At 41.5% G+C, this 17,686-nt stretch overlaps 1 protein-coding gene across 5 annotated transcripts in view; it reads right to left on the bottom strand.

The window, feature by feature from the left end:
• Positions 1-17,686, bottom strand: part of NTNG1 (netrin G1) — a 312,855-nt gene that overhangs the window by 2,116 nt on the left and 293,053 nt on the right. The gene's annotated exons all lie outside the window — the stretch shown is intronic.

The following is a 17,686-nucleotide window of genomic DNA, read 5'->3' as shown; positions in this document are numbered from 1 at the left end:
TTGGGATGATATCATTGTCCATTACAGGCTATTGAATACGAAGGATTGTAATACTCCTGGCTTGGAAGTATCTTCTCTTCATAGAACTGGGACCTGTTGTGACCTCCCGGGTTTTTAAAGGGCGAGTGCCCCGTACAAGAATGCAGAGTTTTAAAAGCCAGATGAATGGTAGTTAAAATGCAAAGCACTATTGCTAAAATGACCAAGAACCTCTAAGGGGCGGGACATTCTGCCTGCAGGTGATTCCAGCCGCTGCATGCAGGGAAAACTGAGCCAACAGGGAAGCACGAGGGGAGAGGGGACGGGTCAGGGGACAGGCAGCATGCTCCAGGCAGGCGGCAGCCAGATCAGAAGAGAGAAAGTGGTTTCGTGGGAGGAGAGGGAGGACGAGCGGTCCTATTTGCCCCTGACAGCCCTATTAGGATATTCATTGCCTTGTAAATATGGGGAGTAGAGTCCAAGGTTACCTTGATTTCCCCAAATAATAAAAAAATGCGGTGATGAAACCCTGATTACCAAAATTTCACTCTGTCCATCAATTAATAGAATCTGTTTGAATAAATCAACCAAGCAATTCCAGATACTGAAATTCATTCATGGTCCCTGTCATGTAATTTCCATCTCTAATAATTACTTATTTCAAAGTTCTGGTTATCCTCATTAATTCCATGTCTCCTATTCTTTTAGATAATCAAGGTTTCACTGATTTAGCAGAATTTTAAATAGGACCCAGGGAAATTAAAATAACAACAAAGAGTAAAAGAGTCAAGAACACTTCCCAGCAACATATGCTGCTTAAGCACTTAATATATAGAACCACTCTGGAGTGGGGGGTGGCGACAGAGCAGAAAAAGTAGATTTTTATAAATTATAACATTTTTCATTTTGAAAAAATGTCATGGTCAAATTTCCCCAGGGGTACCACGTGAATTAAACACACACACACACACACACACACACACACACACACACACACACAATGTTACTTACTATCAAGTGCAAAGTATTAAAAAAAAACCCTCCCAAGTAGTAATTCAATAGAGAATGTTGCTTGTCCATTAATCATGTTCAGCAGTCATGTCATCTTCAAGAGAAGCTTCTAACACACAAATGTGCTAAGGCCCTGTGTGCAAATGAGCTGAGGAAAGATGGTAGTGGACACTCACAGAGTTCATAACAAAGTGCTCTAAGCAGGGCCTTCTTTTACCTTCTTCCACAGTAAGTCTTTGGCAACCTCTAAGATGGCTGCATCATGCACTGGTATAATTTTCAAATGTACCTACACTTGCTGTCTGTAAATATCAGAAGTGACTATTAAGGCCTACCAAATCCTTGAGGCTCAACATATTGACATACACTGTAGTATTTCAGGGCCTCTAATGATTATATAAGCTACCTCTCGTTGGGTGGTAGAAATCTTGAATATTAGACTCAAATGATAGTGTTTTATGTGTCATGGTTAAAAAAAATGTCAATATCTGTAGCTGTGAGGCAAAATCTACGTGGGTAGAGTGGTTACACCCATGGTCAAGATGGTTGCTTTTAACTTGAGAAGCAAACATAGGTTTTCAGGATTTTGTTTTGCTTACACTTCAGGAAATATCTGTCTAATTGGGGCAACATGGAATAAAGAGATCCAAATAACTGTTTCCATTTAAAGTTAAAGATTCTCAGCATTTCTTCTTCCAGGCAACAGATTGCTGAATGGGATATTTCCTTTCATTTGGGCACCAGATGTAGGGAAATATCTGTTCCATCAATATCGATAATTGCTTGCCTTGAATAATTGAGAAGAAATCAATAGTTAATTAAATATTGCTGCCCTTAAAAAAAAAAAAAGCTATTTTTCTTCTTGGTCTTGAATGTAAATCAGTTGAACAGAGATTTCTTTCTTTTTTTTTTTTCCCAAGAAGCTGGTGATTAAGTTCAGATTCAATACTTTTCGTACATTTAAATAATCTGCTAGTTGATGTTGGGGAGTGTGAGAAATTCAATAAATATGCAAGGAAGAGATGTAACCCAGGATTAATAATATTGTAGATTGGGGATATCTGTTTTTCTGTAAGCAGTAAACAGAAAGAAATCAAACCTAGCATATATTTCATTACTTTAGAATTCACTATAAGACATTTTACACTTAGTCTCATGATTGTGCTAGTCCACAAACACAGAGCTTCAGCATGTGAACAGCACTCTATTGGAATCATGGGCTAGAAGCACATCTCATCCTAACTACAGATCTTACCTGCTATTCATACATTTATCCTCCATCTTCATGCCTTTTTGAACCCAATTTGTGATGCTTAACGAATAAACTAGGTGGTTAACAAATATCACTGAGCTCTTCTTCAGCGTATGAAGCCTTGTACTAAACACCGTGAAAAAATAAAAAAAAAATTATAATGCGTGAACTCTGCTCTTATAGAGTTCAAGTCTGGTTGGGAAGATAAAATATGTACAAGAAGTGATCTAATATGAATTTCATTGACACGCCTTTATCGATCCCATCCATCTCAGCCAACATCTGTTATGTGCCAGGCACCCTGCTCGATGGTATGGTTGTAACTTCACCTGGCCTAAAGGAGCTCACAGTTTGGCAGAAAATAAATAAAACAAACATACCTAAGTAACTGTGAGACCAAAAAAGACTATAAAGGAAGTATTTGCAAAATGCTAGGGGAACTGAGATGCTAGTGTAAATAATTATTTGGGGAAAGATTAGAGAAGGTTAGAAAGGACACTGTATCTGAACAATGGTGCACTCCGGGCAGATATTGGTTGGGAGAGCATTATGGATGGGGAAGCTGTATGAGAATGGATGAGGAGACAGGGAAGTGTAGAGTGCTGGTTATTAAGCAATTGTCTCTCCACTCTAAATCCACCCTTCCTTCTCCAAATTGTCTCCTGGCTTCCACCAACAGGGGGCACTAGAGGCACTGGAGAAGGTGACGGGATTTCCCTTTTCCCACTTGATGGCTCTTCCTAACGTTGTTGCCCCACGAAGGTCCTTCATCCCAATAGCAGCATTTGGTCCCAGTGCATTGCTTTATTCAGAACCAGCTTTATCAGCAGCAGCCCAGCAGCATTCCTTCCCTAGAGGTTTGAGCTCAGCTCCAAGGGGCCCTTTCCTGGTTTCAGAGATACCAGCAGCAGCCAGGCATTACATCTCCTCGGAGATGCAGTTCCCATGTCTGTAGGGTCTCCCCCTGTACTTCTAGTTTCTAATAACCCATCCCCTTCCCTGTAAGCCCTCTGCCCAGGAGTGATGCTCCTCCCTACTTACACAGTTACTATCTCTGAGTGACTGCAGGGGCTCTCATTTCTAAATTCCAAAACACCTGTTTAATGATTTCCTTTGATAAATTCTCTCTGTCGAAATGCCTAGTGCGGTTTCCGTTTCCTGACAAGAGCCTGAGTGAGAGGCATGGGACACACTAGTGAATGGTGAGTGGACTGCTATGGCTGGAATGTTGGAAAATGGAGACTAGAAAAGCAGGTCGTGGTCTGATGACTGTCTAAGTTCTACATAAAACACAACACAGTGTTTAGATAATAGGCAATGGGAAGCCATCAAAGACCTATAGACAGGGTGGGGCATTAAAGGAAGAAATAGATGAGGCTTGGCCAGAGAAAAAGATTGGAGGCAAGGAACCCAGATGCTTCTGTAGAATGGGTTTGGTCTGGCTAGAGCAGTGGGGAGAGAGTAGAGGCAGATTTAGACACAGGTGATTTGAAATGGGTAATTTTCAGTATTTGGATGCATTATAACGTCATTTTTTAAAGAAATGTAGATTGGAGGAAGACTTTGACCAGGGAAGAAAAGGCACTTTTCTTGGACCTGTGGACTCTGAGAGGTCTGTAGGCTCTTCCTTAGGGGTCTTGTTCTTAGTTGGAAAAATTAGCGGGTCATCCTGGAGATACAGGTGTGGAGCAGGAGTGGTGGTGGTCATCACCACCACTTGATGGATAGACAGTAAGGAGAAATGAAGCCTCCAGATGGAACACAGAAGAATATCAGCATTTAGGCCACAGGAAGAGAATGAAAGATCATAAAGTGTCCTGAGAAGAAAAGATGTCAACAAAATGCAGCGATCGGATGAGGGTATAAAATTAAGCCTAGAAGTTTTCTTGCTGTGTTTGACTCTGTCTAGGGATAAATAAACAGACTGGCAGAGTATGAGAGGAAGGGCACTTTGAGTTAGGTGAAAGAAATTGAAAAATAAGCATTCGATTCTTGATTGAATCTGGTAGAAGGGATTTTGGAATAATTTTAAAAAGGATTGAAGAAATTTAAAGAATTAACATTAACATTAACATTTCAAAGACGTCTTTGGTTGTCAGTCTAAAGTAGTGGTTTATCAACAGTGGATGACACTGTCTCCCCGTAGACACTTGACGATGTCTGCCGATGTTTGGCTGTCACACCTCAGGGTGCGCTACTGGACAGAGGCCAGAGAGGCTGCTAAATATCCCGCAATCCACAGGACAGGTCCCCACAACAGAGAATCCCTCTTCAATTAAATGCTGATGGCAAACCGATGGCGTTCTTTCTGGATGGGGGTGTCAGCCACGGCAATGAAGAGGAGCTGTCCTCACATATACTGGGCAAAGGAGAATGAAGATGTTTTGGTGATTCTAGGCCACAGAGGATCGTGAGTTTTTACGTGTGGAGCCACGGGAGTTAGAGGTGGCTGTACGTCCTTGAAGTTGAAATATAAGAGTGGATTATACTTGGAGGGGTGTAAATACAGAAGGTTGGGATCTAAGACAGACCCTTTAGTACTGTTCACAATTAAAGAAGAGGAGAGAGGAACCAAAATCAACCTTGTCATGTAATTTGTTCGGCTTTGCTCTGTTATAAACAGTAAAATCAGAACTTGAGGAGACTCCAGAAACTAAGTAAGTTCTAGATGAGGAAACCAAATGCAATTTCGGGAAGAACTAGAGCTAGAATCAGGTCTCTTGATTTGTAGATTACTACTCTTTACATAGAATAGAACAGTCAAGAGAAACGCAGTAAGTGGTGGTATACAGTGAGCACCTTGTGCTCCTGAAGACAGTATAAATAACCTCTGTAATCCTCAGTTGACTGTCACTTGTATTGACCACCTATTCTGCTGTCATACCACACTGTGCCCAGGCAGAGGTGTTTGTTGATAGCTTTGACTCTCACATCTTCTAGGCTTCTGCTCTATTCTGGCAGAGCCCCAAATACAAATCAGCTCTTACATGAAATATAACCAAAAGTATCAGAAATCTAGGTTGGGAACAGCAAATATGTTGCACATGCTGCCATTTCCTCTTCCTCCATGGAGAAGACATAGCTACTTATCCATGGCACTCTCTTGCATCGCACTACCAGATTCCTTGCAACGTAAAGTTTCAGGCATCCACCACCAGTTGATAGAACTGGTGTGACGCTCAACACCCATTCACAGTCTTGGCATCATTGCCATCTTGTCTGGCATGTCACTGCCGATTAAAAAATCCAACTGGGGATTTTTTGCTGTTATCACTTCCTTTACTTGGTGCCCTTCTGTGTGGATTTGTCTCAAACCGAAAACTCTGACCTTATTTTGGGAAGTATTTATGTTAAACATGTTCTGATTTTTCCTCACTGCTATTGATAATCTAAGAGTGTATTGTTACCTCAGTAAACAGAGAAGGTTTGTTTTTAAATCCCTTATCCAACACTTGATCCAGTACTGGATGCAAATTGCTATTTGCAGGACACCATTGTTTTTATTATGATAAAATATCCTTAGGTACCGGATAAGCTAATCTTACTTTGGTAATAGCTTGACCATATTCTGAAGGATAATTTTACCACTGATAAAAATAATTCATTTACAGTGTGTCCAGTATCACACCATATAACCTCTAACCCCCTGATGTTTCAATACCAGGAATGCTTTCAAGTGGAGTGACCAAAATGATCTGTGGCCCTTGATAGAAAGGTTATAGTATTAATGTTAGACCCAAACAGACCCAAACAGTTAATGGCAAGGTGTTATAATAGCTCTGATCACAGCTTCAGTAAGCAAGCTACAACAGTAGATAAATAGGCTTCCACAGTTGCTATGAGTTTATAAAAGCACTCAGAATTTTCAAAGTGAAAAAATAAGAATGAGCAGCATTTCTTCCTCCCTCTTTCACTACTTATTTTTCTTCTAGCTTGAATAACGAACCACAGGGATGTAGCTAAAGTATTCAATTTTTTAAGACTTTTTTTTTTATTTTTGAGAGAAAGAGGGAGCAGGGAAAGGGTCGGGGGCTGGGGACAGAGGATCTGAATTGGGCTCTGCGCTGACAGCAGAGAGCCCGATGCAGGGCTGAAACTCACAAACCACGAGATCATGACCTGAACCGAGGTTGGAGGCTTAACTGACTGAGCCACCCTGGAACCCCAAAGCTATTCAATTCTTTAACTTTTTTGTAGGTTCCTTGATTGCCACACACATTTCCTCTTCCCAAACTGTGATATCTTGTCAAAATATGAATTATGAGAGTTTGATTCCTTTTCCCTCTATTAATCCTTTCTGGAAAGAATGGAAAAGCAGACATAGAGAAGGATCCCTAGGCTCAAAATGGGCACCAGCCAGAACTTAATGCTTCTGCTTGCTCTATTCTTTTCTTTTCTGACCTGAAGGGTCACTTATTCCCGTTATGGTCATGATGATCCATTACATTACAAAAGGGAAGTTTTCTTTTCTCTGTTTGGGTCTTGTTCAAAGCTATACATTTAGGTTCGCTCTGTCAGTGAGCTGCTATGCTTGAGCAATGCTGGGTTGTATTTATAGACTTGAAAGTTTCTCTTTTCGGCTTTGTCTCAGGCACTTCAAGGGATCGATGCAATGCGTTGCCATGACAGCCTTCCTTGATGGTTGTATTAATAAAGTGACCTCTACCTTCACCACCTGAAACAAGCCCAGGATTGCCGAGGGAAAGATGTTCCAAATTGTTCCCGTCCTTTTCAAAGAAACGTCAAAGAGTGAATAACCTCTACCAAACAGGCTAATAACAAAGGCATGTGTGCAACATTCAGTTCTGATTTCGACATTTGAGATTTTGTGGCAGGGAGATGAAGAGCTATGATTATGACCCATTTATTCAGCCTTGGTGGCTGTTATACTAAGTTGTGAGCTGGGAGCTATAAAACTGAACCTATAGGTTAGCTCCTGGGTATGGAAGAAACTTTGCAGACTGTGGAATAATGGCCTTTTTTTGAATTCTGGGTATACTAACTGCATTTCCCCCCAACTCTTCTCACTTGTGTCTGACTATGACTGGTGACATGGTACGGTGGAGAAAACATTAAGAGTCATGAAACCTGAATTCTGGTTCTGACTAGCCGTCACTATGCTGTGAGGTCTTGGACATATCATGAAGCCACTTGGTGACATCTACCCATCCATCCATCCATCCATCCATCATCCTACCAGGCACTGTTCTCGATGATGGGCACATAGTGGGAGCCAGGTGGACAATGCAGCTGCTTCTGGGGAGCTTACATTCTGATGATAGAATTAGCGAAGAGTTTGAGTTAGGCAAAGAGTTTGACATAGGTATTTCTAAAGTTCTCTCGAACTTTGTGATTTGCATGCATATTTTTCATGGCAAGCCTATTGTCTTAAAAGGCAAAGAGTGAGGAATTCCTCTTCTTTATGATCAAATATGTGATGACAGTTGGACTTCTCCAGTATTAGTCCTGGTGATGACTCAGGGGCCTGTTTTTGCTCGACTGGTTTTGCCTGTCCGTCTTGTCTAGTGCCCCACACAGAGCAGGAATAGTTTTTCTCCTGACTGGTACTAAAAACATGAGAAGGTGTGAAGAGAATAAGGCAAAGAGAACTTGTGATTCAAGGCCAGTCTCTGTAGTTAATGGGCTGCGTGAACTTGGGGAAATCATTTAACCTCTTTGTGGCTCTCTTTCCTCACTTCTGGAGCGAGTTTAATAACGCTTGTCCTGTTCACCCACCTCACAGTTGTTGCAGGCCTCAAGATAAATTACGTGGAGGTGGTTTAAAAAATATAAAACATAACCTAAGTATACTTTGTTAATGTTCAGTACGTTTCCAATCCTCCCCCCCGCCAAGTGCTAGAAGCCCGGGTTGAAGAGTGAGGTGCTTGCTCCTATCTCCGCCAGGTGAGGAATTTATCGCTGCCTCTCCAATTCAAGGTGTTGGAGTGAAAATGGAAGTAAACGTCTTCCCTCAAAGACGCATCTATGTGTCCCCTGTGCATATGAGTCTTGAGACAGTGTGGGGTCAATCGTGCAGTCCTTGAATATTTGTATTCAACTGTTGTGTACTGCACAACAGTTCTTCAAGGTCGGCTTGGGCCAGCAGTGCCTGTCTGCTCAAAAGTGACTTGTGTTGCACTCGCAATGTGCATTCTCTGCTACTGATCAGAGTACAGAAGGTGTGTTATCAGAGGAACAGGGAGTGCACCACCCCACAGCCCACCTTTAGTCTCTGCTTTTGTGAGGCAGGGATAGGTACAGAGGCAAACCAGTAATGAAATGGCAACATGGAGGCCATCTGTCGGAAACATTTTTGCCTTCCTGCTCTCAGCCTACCCAGCGTCTGTGTCTCTATCCATCTGGGGACAGTGGTGTTGGTGGCACGATGCCCGTGTGACAGCATCCAGTCTACTTGGTTTCGGTGTAATGAGGCCAAGGAGCAGAGCTGAAGGGGCTATCGGAAACGATGTGGGAGCTGTCGGTTGGGTGCTCAGACATGTGTGGGTAATGAAGTACAGCAAGTTCTGACATCAGAGAGAAACCGTTCTATTCATATTCATCTAATCTCAAAGCACTGATTATGGGAGTGACACTTGCTCTTGTCCATTCAAGGAAACACTGCTCAAAACATCATAAAAACAGCCACGTTCATTTTGAAGGAGTCAATGTTTGCAGCACATAGCAACCCAGCCAGCGTGAGAGAAATAACAGATGACTCCAACCCAGGAGCAGGAGGTGCTGCCCAAACACCCCGCAAGTTTTCAGCTTCTGCACCACCCCCTCCTCCAAGAAAAAACAAAAAGCCTCTGCTGATGTTGAGAAAGAATTAATTCTCTGAGAATCCCACAAGCCAAAGGCTGGGTATCTTTTCCCAAAGCGGTCATTAATGATGTATTGAAATCCTATTTAGGTCAACACCTTCAGACACAGACACAGGCAAGGTGCTCTAAAGACCGTGCTGAGAAATCACAGAGTTTCTCATCTGGCATCAGAACACGCACTTGTCTAGTTTAATAAAAAGGTTCAGCCTCTACTCTTGCCCGAGGTGAAAGATGGCGCTCGTTGGGAGGCTTAGTCACACACAATGCAACACACATCAGAGTCTAAAACACCATTTCAAAGGGCATGACGCTACGTCAGGAGGAAAAGCAGCACAAATCTTTATCCAGCGTGATCCCCAAAAGCACAGACCTACAGCTCTACACACGCCTCATGTAATACGGACCTTAGAGGAAGTACTAGAACAAACTGTACCGAAATGCGACCAGTGTTTATCTCTGGCTGGTGGCAGTACGGGTGATTTTACTAATTTTCATTTTCATTTTTAGACTTTTCACTTCTTCCAAATTGTCTAGAATGTATAGTCCTTTGGAGGTATTAAAAATGTTAATAAAAGGAGCTGTTGTTACTTGAAAACATAAAAGTCATCTTTTATGAAGAAGATAAAGGTGATTCATGTAAGAAATGATCTGTGTGACCATATTTTGCCACATTTCAGGATTTGTGCTATTCACATATATTTCTAGTCAAACTTCTGGTTATACTAAATGTGTCCAAAAATTATCTTGAAGTATGTTAACTAACTGGGATTTAAACAAAAACTTGAAACTACAAAAACAAATTATCTCAGAAAAGACAAAAGAGTGCCTACACAGTCCCACAATCCTAAGAAGGCCCCAAATATTTTCACTCATATGTGGAATTTGAGAAACTTACTGGAAGACCATGAGGGGAAGGAGGGGAAAGATAGTTACAAACAGAGAGGGAAACAAACCATAAGAGACTCTTAAATACAGAGAACAAACTGAGGGTTGATGGGGGTGGAGGGGAAAATGGGAGATGAGCATTGAGGAGGACATTTGTTGGGATGAGCACTGGGTGTTGTATGTAAGTGATGAACCACGGGAATCTACCCGAAAACAAGAGCACAGGTGTATACACTGTATGTTAGATAACTTGACAATAAGTTATATTAAAAAAATTTTTTTTTATATTAAAAAATTTACAGTGATGACTATAATGAAATTTTCCACTACCATCCCAGTATCAATAAGTTATATTAAAAAAATTTTTTTTATATTAAAAAATTTACAGTGATGACTATAATGAAATTTTCCACTACCATCCCAGTATAGGGGCNGAGCACTGGGTGTTGTATGTAAGTGATGAACCACGGGAATCTACCCGAAAACAAGAGCACAGGTGTATACACTGTATGTTAGATAACTTGACAATAAGTTATATTAAAAAAATTTTTTTTTATATTAAAAAATTTACAGTGATGACTATAATGAAATTTTCCACTACCATCCCAGTATAGGGGCTCAGAGTCCAGCTTAACTACCCTGGAAGGGCACATGAAATATGTTTTGAAAAACATATGAAAATATGAAAAACATATTTCATGTGCCCTGAGCCTGTGGGAGACTCTCATGGGCTCTCCTTGTGTGTGTCTGCACCATGTCTACCATGCTCACTGTGGTTATAAGTCAGTAATGGGCACTGTCCCAGGCACCAAATTGATGCCCAATAAGTTATTTACTGAACATGTAAACACAATGTGTCTTTGTTCTCTTCCTTTTTCTGAATGGTGGGCATATATCTGTTATTAGTAGACAGACAAGTAGACTGGTAGATAGATATCGATACACATGCATATAAAGCCTATAGGCTGGAGTGGGAAGTGGACAGAACTTTCCCTTAATAGCCTCACTTCGTTTCTGGGCAGTAGAAGGAAAGACTAGCTCCTGAGCTCAAGGAGACAGAGGTAAGGTGAGATCTTGAGGGCAGGCGGGAATATTTGGTAGGGAGCAGGACAGGAAGCTAACAGCAGACATCTGGCAAAGGTGCTGAGCAGCTTTGGCACTCTGGCTCAGCCTGCATACCATGATTTTGGTCAGGCCTGTCCTGCTTTCCTGATGAACACTAGAAGGAAAGGCATGGTGACTTGTCGGGAGTTACTTCCTTCGATGCTGCAGTGTATGCCTGAGAAAGGGATGGACAGAGGGGGAAGAAGCAAGAGTGGCCGCCTGAGCCAAGTGACCGGAAGCACTCCTTCAATTTTCATGAAGCAAAATGGATTAGCCCTCAGTAGCATCTTGGCATGCGAGTGATACAAAGGTGGAAAAGACACAGTCCTGAAGGAAATTAGTGACTTCCTTTCTTTTTTTTTAATTGGGAGGTTACTTACTAGTTACATTCAGAACATAGGCTAAAGGAAAATCCAGAGGGAGCTGTTCTGTGCGGAACTAGGATGGAAGTGAGACACCATCACAGGCACATGGAAGAATGCAGGTCAAAGGATTTGTTGTTCTTTGAAATGATGAGGGAATTGTGAAAGACAATCCATATAGCCCCATTCCGTGCTGAAGGCAAATCTGTAAAACAGTCCACATCCTGAGGAGGAGGTAGAACAATACCACAGGCCTTTGATATGTAGCATTAAGAATCCAAGTATCTATGACTGAGAGAAGATAATTGTGTCATTAATTCACATGCATGTTTTTTTTTTTTTTTTGAGGCAGAATTTCAATGCCTTTGAGCTCTGTGTACAGCTAAAATATAATTTGAGGTTCCTGTTTGTCAAGCTATAGCTAAATGTCTCCTTAGAGACTTAATTTTTCCTATATATACTTGGCAGGAGTGTTCTAAATATGGTCTAAGCCCTCTTAGGATTTTTAAACAGCAGGGATATTTAAGTATGAAAAATAGCTACTGAAATCACACAGCAGTAACTTTCCTTAATGATTTTTTTTTCCCTGGGAATCACTGTAATTCACTCTTGTCTGTTGTGGCCTTGCTGTCACCATAACCACCTCCTGACAATGTCAAATCAAGTCTTGGGAGGTGATTTTACAATTGGATGAAGCAAAGCCACCTCCCTGTTAATGCCAATGTCAAAGCAAAATGAATTGGTGTCAATAAATTCAAGGTGAGGAAAACAACATTATGGAATCAAGGGAATGATGACATGAGTCATTTAGGGATGCCAAGCTCCAAGTAAAAATGACTGCTAATTTTCAAAAATGTATTTGCTACTGCATCAGGGACCAAACATTTAAGTGTTCTAAAATACATTAGTAAGGTTCTGAAGAGGCAAGGAGTTACAATTATAGACGAGTCACAAGCATACCTTTTCGATAGAGTCAACGGTGACCCATTGCAGCTCACATTGTCTTTTCCCATTGATAAATTCCTGAGACATCCAAAATTTGAACTGCAAAGTTTAGTATTTAACTGTTTACTGTGGTGTTGTCCAAAAGTCTGGGTTCGAACACTGACATCACCACTCTGTGGAGAGGCTGGATTTCTGAGCCTATTTTTTCATCTGTAACAGAGGCCATCTCATAGGGCTGTTGTGAGCCCGAGAGTTCATTCAGCTCACTGATTATTATTAAGAGTTTTGTAAATGTGGGCTCTGCTCAAAGTCCTGCAATAAAAACATAGACTGGGAGAGCCACAGAAATGGTGTTTATTTTTGTAGGTCCATGTGTTTACATCTCCTTGGGTAATATAACTTCACATGGGGTATGTTCTTGTGTCTTCTAGTTCACTTTCATCATTAATAGTTTCTAGCTTCTGGGGCGCCTGGGTGACTCAGTCGGTTAAGCGTCTGACTTTGGTTCAGGTCATGATCTCACACTTTGTGAGTCTGAGCCCCGCCTCAGGCTCTGTACTGAGGGCTCAGAGCCTGGAGTCTGCTTCGGATTCTGTCTTCCTCTCTCTCTGCCCCTCCCCAGCTCACACTCTGTGTCTCTCACAAAAATAAATAAACAATAAAAAAGGATTTAAATAAAAAATAGTTTCTAGCTTCTTTGGGGTATAATAAATACCTGTCGATTAAAAAAAAATCATCTTTCCCACCTACAGCTCCTTACACACACACAAAAACAACTGTCTACCCATTGAAAAGAAGATCTATTTGCTTGTTTTTCTTTAATGAAGAGAAAGAGGCACGGAAGCATGCACTGAGGAAAACGTTTAGGTAAGACAGGGATGCTAGACTAGCTCATGAGTAACTTCAATAATTCTATGCAACGTAACTTTTACTAAAACTAAACTTCAAACATGACGCAGGAGGTAAAGGTACTCAGTTCTTTCTTAACATCCAAAGGAATCTTTTCGTAGTAAGTTAAGAATGTTCTCACAGGAATGAGAACAAATCCAGAGTGGATGATTTGAAAAGGGGGAACAGAGTCATTGCAGGCATAGAGAAGGACATTTTAAGTCTTCTAAGAAAAGCAAAGCTGTTGTGTCTCAGGAGAGAGGTGAGCTAGTTAGCCCGAAATCAAGACGCTAGCAAGCAACGTGTGCAAGCTGTGCCTTCCGGGGCTTTCAGATCCAGAGGCAGAAAGAAAAAAAAAGTAGGAATTGGTTTGGATACAATTGGGAGGCTGTGAACATTATTTAAAACACAGTGAAAAGATGTTAGCCCTCCTCTTTGAAGCAGACTAAGGCGTGCCCAAGGTTAGATTAAGCAGGAATGAATAAGATTTGGGTGGGCTGGTTAAAGAGAAATCACACAGCAGCCTTTGAAATATATCTTGTTCTTTTTTTTTAAAGCTTCCTCTTTTTATGTTTATTTATTTATTTATTTTTTAAAATGTTTTATTGATTTCTAGGAGACAGAGAGAGAGACAGCGTGAGCAGGGGAGGGTCAGAGAGAGAGGGAGTCACAGACTGAAACAGGCTCCAGGCTCTGAGCTGGCAGTCAGCACAGAGCCCGACGCGGGGCTCGAACCCACGAACCGTGAGATCATGACCTAAGCGAAAGTCAGACGCTTAACCGACTAAGCCACCTAGGCGCCCCTATGTTTATTTATTTTGAGAGAAAGAGAGAGAGAGGAAGAGAGAGCATGAGCCGGGGAGAGGCAGAAAGAAAGAATCCCGAGCAGACTCCACACTGCCAGTGTGAAGCCTAATGCAGGGCTGGAACTCACGAACTATGAGATCATGACGTGAGGCGAAATCAAGAGTCAGATGGTTAACCGACAGAGCCACCCAGGTGCCCTGAAAATATCTTGTTCGAACACATTTCATTCTCTTTGACATTTCTTATTCTTATTTTTGAATATACATATTTTTATATTAATAAGGAGTTATTCTAGAATATAAGCTCCATAAAGATAAGGATTTTAAGTGTTTTGTTCCCCACTGTATGTGTGATGCCTAAAACAGTGTCTAGTACCAGAATCCATTCAGTGATGATCTGAGTATTCTTGAGTGAATGAATACATGAATTTCAAAGAAAAAAAAATAATATATTTTATTACCATTGCTTCCTTTCTACTTCTAATCTACCTTCCCACTCTGTCTATCCTCTCTCTCTGAATCAAATGCGTAGAAGTACTATGGCCAGATTGAACTCGCAGAGCTTACATGATGCCTCTCACTCACTGGGTCATGTCGTAGTCAGAATCCCCCACAATGTGCTGGGAATCTCCCTATCATCTGTTTTACTCCCCAACAGAAGCTTTCCAATCTCAGCTAATCAACTTACTGTCTTAGACACATACACATGCACACAGATGCAAACAAAAATAAATTAAATTATAAATAAGATACCTTTACATATGCCACTTTGCCAAATATTTCCACTGACCTGGCAGGATAGCTATTATTATTATTATTATTATTTTTATTTTTTTTTTTCCCTTTTTGGGAGACATGTGGATTTTACCCAAGCCCCACCAGGCAACCCAGCAGCAGAAGCAGGACTATAACTTAAGCCTTTCTGGCCTCAAGCACCATTGGTCCCTTCTGCCCTCCCGTCCCTTGGCTGCCACATGCTGGCCCCTGAGTTACAGCCTCTGCTCCTGCCTCTGCTTCCCTAAACTCCCACCCATCCTTAAACGGCCAGCTCATGGACAACCCCTCCCCCCACCCCATGAAGATTTCTCTGCTTCAGCTTACAGATACCAGTCCTGTCTTTGATACCTAAGATCTACATCTAGACATAGGTATAATTGTAGGTAGAATTTGAACAGCCTGGATTTAAACCTTGGTTCCAGGAAAGGGGATCTTACGAAGCCCCTCAACCAATCTTTGTTCATTTATAACATGGAGCCAATTTAACACTGTATCCACTTCACAGGACTGTTATGTAGATTTAACGAGTTAATACACATAAGGGAGCCACCGCAGTGCCTGACACACATGAAGTCCTTCAGTAAATGTCAAGGTTTATTTGACTCTTCAAAACACACACTCCTTGTGCTGATGCATGGGGGCACATGGACCCCAATGTTCATAGCAGCACTCTCAACAATAGCCAAAACATGGAAAGAGCCTAAGTGTCCATCAACTGATGAATGGATCAAGAAGATGTGGTTCATCTATACAATGGAATGCTACATAGCAATGAAATCTGGCATGTGCAGCAACATGGATGGAACTTGAGGGTGTTATGCTGAGCAAAATAAGTCAGGCAGAGAAGGGCAGATACCATATGTTTGCACATATAGGTGGATTAGGAGGAACTTAACAGAGGACCGTGGGGAGAAGAAGGAGAAAAATAGTTGGGGAGAGGGAGGGAGGCAAGCCATGAGAGACTCTTGAATGCTGAGAATAAACTAAGGGCTGATGGGAGTGGGGGGGGGGAGGGGAAAGGGGAGTGATGGGCATGGAGAAGGGCACTTGTGGAGATGAGCACTGGGTGTTATATGGAAACTAACTTGATAATAAACTATTAAAAAAGAACAAAAAAACCACACACACTCCTTTTCTACATGCATTTCTTGTCTCCTCCATGAAAACACATGCAATCTGAGGGTAGGGCGTTGTCTCCTACCTTGTTTCTTTGTCCGCACTCAGCAGCAGGGTGCTTTGCACAGAGTGCAAGTCTATAAACATTACCTCTTGAGGGCAGTGGGCATCTCTTATCTTTGTATCCTAAGCACCTGTTCTATTGCCTGGCACATAACAGGAGGTTCTTCTTGGTGTTTCCCCCCCCCCCCAAGCAATTCTGCATTCCTAAGATCATGTGAGAGTCAAATCACTCTGGAGAATACCCAAAAAATAATTGAGTTTCGTTATTGACTCCAAATAGTAGTTTCAGCAATGTTTCTTTCCTCAGTAGTTTTTAATACCATTTGTTTCTGTTTCTTTTAATTCTTTGGAAGTAAAGAGAGCAGCAAAAGAGAGGGGCCAGGGGGACAGAGAAGGAAGGGAGATTGCAGGGCTGAGTTGATCTGGAGGACCCCCCCCCCCACACACATACACCTCTCCAGAGATGTGGGGCTGGTCCTTCTCGGGATGGGGGTAGAAGGTCTCCAGCACTGCTTGTTTGGGAGTATGGATCACATTTAAAGTTTAAAGCCTTCAAAACCTTAAATTAAAACTCTATCTCAGATTTAGCTTCTATCTTGGCTGTTTTATTCCAAGGATGAGGATGAGTAAGTCTCATGTACTCCCTACTTTAAAAAGTGCAGAAGGGCAAACAGGCTTTTGCACTCCACAAATTCAACTTTCTGACTTATCCTGAGGCCAAAGCCAAGACCCTGACTCCAACGAACACATTTCTTGGCACTGGATGTGCTGGTTGGTATACTGTGTGAGCCCACAGGGGTCACTTTATCTGGCTTTACCGTCCGGGATTCTAATTGTTTTGTACCAGTTGCTCCGTGTAGGTCTCTTGGTTCATCTAAAGTTCTTTGCTCCCACTCAGCCCCCTTTCTCTGGATTCCTGCTACTTGTCACTGCTGCATTAGACCATTGATCTGTGTCCAAGTCACTCATTTCCATGCAGTGCTTGCACTCTACACCAAGTGCCCTTACTAGTCACATCTTCTGAATATCACTTTAGTGTATTAGGATGTTTCACGCAGGTCTCTGACCTATTCAATCAGGCAATTCCTTTGTGGTAATGATTTGTTAGTTATAAATCTTTATGCTTGTCAAATCCCCCTACAATGTTTAAATGTTCTAATCTAAAGGTTTGCCTATGGCTGGCCTGGCTTCAGCAAGAACAAACAGGGCAATTTATAAACAGATTGCAAAGAAAGAGAGGATTCATGAGAGTAGGGAGTGGGCCACAGAAGTTTTCTGACATTTTAATCATTTTCCAGTGAGAACTCTTGGATTTTCTCTGGGCCTAATGCTTAAATATCTAAAAATGTCTTAGTTAATATTATGGGTTGTTAGTATGCTATTTTAATTCATCAATTCTATTTTGTGGGAACAAGTGTAAAAAAAAAAAAAACCCAAGGAAACAAAGGTCCCATGAATTAAAACTGCCTTATTTTTTCTAGTATTACATAACTAATAAGATGAAAGTTTATGATAAAAATTCAGTCCGTAAAGAAGAATCATGCCAAAATTTCAAGACAAATGAGTTTGTATGACCAAGTTACAAACTACATGATATAGATTCTCTTTACAATGCTAACCTCAATAGATCCTTAACTACGTTGCCAAAAGCAATTATGTGAGAATAATGTGAAAAGA

The sequence above is a fragment of the Crocuta crocuta genome, unplaced genomic scaffold (genome assembly GCF_008692635.1).
Source record: "Crocuta crocuta isolate KB4526 unplaced genomic scaffold, BGI_CrCroc_1.0 scaffold274, whole genome shotgun sequence".
Lineage (NCBI taxonomy): Eukaryota > Metazoa > Chordata > Mammalia > Carnivora > Hyaenidae > Crocuta > Crocuta crocuta.
Note: the sequence above shows the minus strand (reverse complement) of the source record. Positions and strands in the feature narration are given on the sequence as shown.